Source organism: Balaenoptera acutorostrata, chromosome 1 (assembly GCF_949987535.1).
Source record: "Balaenoptera acutorostrata chromosome 1, mBalAcu1.1, whole genome shotgun sequence".
Classification (NCBI taxonomy): domain Eukaryota; kingdom Metazoa; phylum Chordata; class Mammalia; order Artiodactyla; family Balaenopteridae; genus Balaenoptera; species Balaenoptera acutorostrata.
This window is the reverse complement of record NC_080064.1, coordinates 174,218,614-174,222,323: the sequence shown is the minus strand read 5'-3', so window position 1 is coordinate 174,222,323 and position 3,710 is coordinate 174,218,614.

The following is a 3,710-nucleotide window of genomic DNA, read 5'->3' as shown; positions in this document are numbered from 1 at the left end:
CAGTTGAAGCTATTTCTAAATAAATTAAAGTATTTTTAATGAAAATAATACATGAACATGATAGCAACTCAAATAATACTGAAATTCAACCCGTCTAACCCCAGTTCCCCTCTCCAGAGACAGGTTTTCGCTACTTCAGTGTCACCCCCATAATTCTAAACATTATGTTTATCCTGCTATATCCATTTTAGATCCATTTTAACACCCTGACATGAAGGAGGAAGATAAACCCCTACCCCCACTACTACTCATCACTCTTCTTTTCCAATACATCATATTCATGTCATTACTCATGCTGCTTCTCTTTTGTAACTTCATGGAGTTTTGCTAGCTTTATTGATGGGAGAAGTGGTAGCACAGTAGCTAAAAGCACTGGATCTGGACATGGACCACATGGCTTGGAAGCTTTCTTCCTCAGTTAATTAGCTCTGCAATCCTGAGTAATTCATATAACCTTCCTGGGCCTCTGTTTCCTCACCTGTAAACAGAGGAAATGGATGATACCCATCGCACGGAGTTGCTCATGACGATGCAAATAATAATAAGGCATTTGCAGCCTTTAGTATCCAACACCCAGAAGCTCTCAAGAAATACTAGCTCTAGTATATAGCTATACTCTCAACTTTCTTATGGTATCAACTTTCCCCCTAATCTCATCATTTTCTTTCTGCCTGAGACTATTTGTGTCCCCACAGCTCTCTGTCTTTCCTCTCCCCTTGTACAGCTACCCTTCTGTCAATACCATGTTTGCTTCATTTGTCTGTGCTGATCACATTTACATTTTCTTATGCAATCACAGCAAAGGGTCCTGTGTTTTATCTACAGGTTGACAACAAGGGTTGAAAACCAAGAAGTTATATTAACTATTTAAGTTTTGCTCAGTCCTGGGGACAAGAGTATGGTAGGACTGTATCTTCTTCTCTCTAGGTATGACGCCCCTACTTCTGTCGTTACTATCAATTATTTAAACTCATGCTATATTTTCGTTTGCTTTTGACTTCAACTATTATCTTCTCCCAAGATTTCATTACTTTTCCTAAAATTTGACCCACCTTCTTCTTTTTTTCTCCCTGCACTATTTGCCCGTAATAAATTCTTTTTTAAATTTTCAAATTCAATATTGTTTCCTTGGCTGGGTCCCATCCTGTGCCAGAACGCTTGTCCCTCCCCTACTCAGTTTGGAAGCTGTAAGACCAAAGTAAGGATAAGATCTTAAAAGAAAGGGGACCAACTTGCTTTTAGGCTAGGCCGGAAATAATGACTAATTACTAACTATGGAAAATGCGTAATTCTGGCCCCATCATCCTAATTTCCTTGCTTTGTGGGACAGCTAACAATCTCGATTTCAACTGGCACTCCAGGTTATTATGAGGCAGGTAGTCCTTATTCCATATTGAGCCAAATACTGCTCTAGCCCATCAGTGAGATCTCACCAAGGGGGGGCCTCATGTATCTTGTAAGATTAAAAATTTGGTAAGGCACTGCAGGCTAAAACTCTGATTAGTAATAAGCAGGGTATTTTCCCTGCATATGTCTCTCAAGAATTAGAAGGTGGCTTGGGGAAGATTTGAGAATTTCAGACTTTCTTGTCCTAAATATTTTCTTTTTAGAGATCTAGAAACAGCCCTTGACTGTTATGAGACTGCCCAGGCCCTCCCTGAGCCAGTCACTGCCGTGAACCCAGGTTGATGTGATGTAGTGAGGCTGCCTGACCAGCAGTTCATACTTTACCTGAGACAGACCTGGGCGAGGTCCTCTCAGCAGTCCCAGGACAGGAACTTTCCCTAATTATTGAGAGACACATGCAGGGAAAATACCCTGCTTATTACTAACCAGAGTTTTAGCCTGAAGTAGTGCCATACAAAATTTTTAATCTTACAAGACACATGAGGCCCTTGGTGAGATCTCACTGATGGCCTAGACCAGTGTATTTGGCTCAATATGGAATAAGGACTACCTGCTTCAGAATTACCTGGAGTACTGGTTGAAATCCAGATGGTTTTCAGATGCCCCTCCCAGGTAGGAAAACCAAGGCTCGGAGAATCCCACAGGTGCTAAGTGGTAGAGCCATAATACGCATCTCCTGGATTTCTCCAAGGCTGAGGGGCTGGGAGAGACAGAAAGACCAAACCAAACAAAACCACTCTTGAAAAGTTGTCTCTCTGAGGTAAATAGTACTTTTGCCTTAAATTCACGCTAAGTTGGAGATCAGAGAGTTTCTTAGAAGTAGGTTTTCACAAGACAGAGGACAAATGAAAGTTTATGTCTACAGATATGGGGATTGGTTGGGGTTGGGGGGGACATTGAGATAAAGGGTTCAAAACACGAGCTCCAGCAATTTCTAGTTTGCTACAGGACTCGCCCAGGCTGTTGTATAGAAACTTGGAAACACTGACTGTGGTGAAATATCTAAGCTAGCCACGTGAACAATCTCTCAAAAATACTTTTCTGTTTCCCTTGAAACACGATTTTATTGATTTCACCAAATAAATATTTCAAAGTTATGACAGAAAGTTGAGCAACTTATATGCTTGGAATTGCATTTATTATTCTTAACAAGCACAACTGTAGTGCTTAGACTATAACAAGTACTATTCTAAGTGCTTAGCAAATATTAACTCACTTAATCCTCATAATGGCAACCCTATAGGTAGGTATTATTCATAATATTCACCTTTTTTGGAGGAAACTGAGACCCAGAGAGGATGAATAGCTTGTCTAATGTCACACAGTAAGTAGGTGGCAAAAACCCAGGATTAAAACCAGACCGTCTAGACTTTCATCACTTTGCTCTGTCCCCTTATTATAAGTTGTGTTTAGGGAAGCGACTAAATTGACAAGACTCTGAATTAAAAGGAGAAGGGAGAAATGAGAAAATGAGTGATCCTAGAAACTAGACAGGATTTAGGCCCAGAAATTTCTGGTGATGTGACCCGGAAGAACAAGAACTTGGTTGGAATATTAACTTGGGGTAGTATCTGAATCCATTGAGAAATGGTTTTGTTTTCTTTAAAATTTAGAAAGGCCAGTTGGATGAAGATTAATGAAAAAAAAAAAAAAAGTAGAAAGGAAAAGAAGAAGGTGCCTTAAGTGAGACATAACCTCTTCCCTCTAAGTACTAGGGGTGGGCATCCTGTGGGAAAGGATGGAGCTCTCTCTACAGGTTTGTCACAAGGATGAACAAGGAGAAACATGGCAACCATTGTACTGGTTTCGATGATCCCTCAAAATCAAGGCTTCAGTTTCCAAGAACGACCTACGGTAGCATACCTACTGTGTGTCAGACATGCCACTAAGTGTGTTTCCAGTCACACATTTTAATTGGAGAAATAGTTCCTATGAGGTACGCATTAGTTCCCTATGGCTGCTGTAGCAAATTACTGCAAATGTGCTTGCTTAAAACAAAACACACTTATTTTCTTATGATTCTGCAAGACAGAGGTCCAAAACCAGTTTCCCTGGGCTGAAACCAGGCGTTGACAGGGCCATCCATCCTCCTTCTAGAAGCTCTAAGGGAGAATCTGTTTCATTGCCAGCATTCCTTGATTTCTGGCCACGTCAATCCAACCCCAGTTTCATCATCACATTCTCTTTGGAGTAAAAACTCCCTCTGCCTCTCTCTTATGAGAACACCAGTGGTTACAGTTGGGCCCATCCAGGTAGTCCAGCAGAATCTCCCCATCCCAAGACCCTTACTTTCATCCCATTGG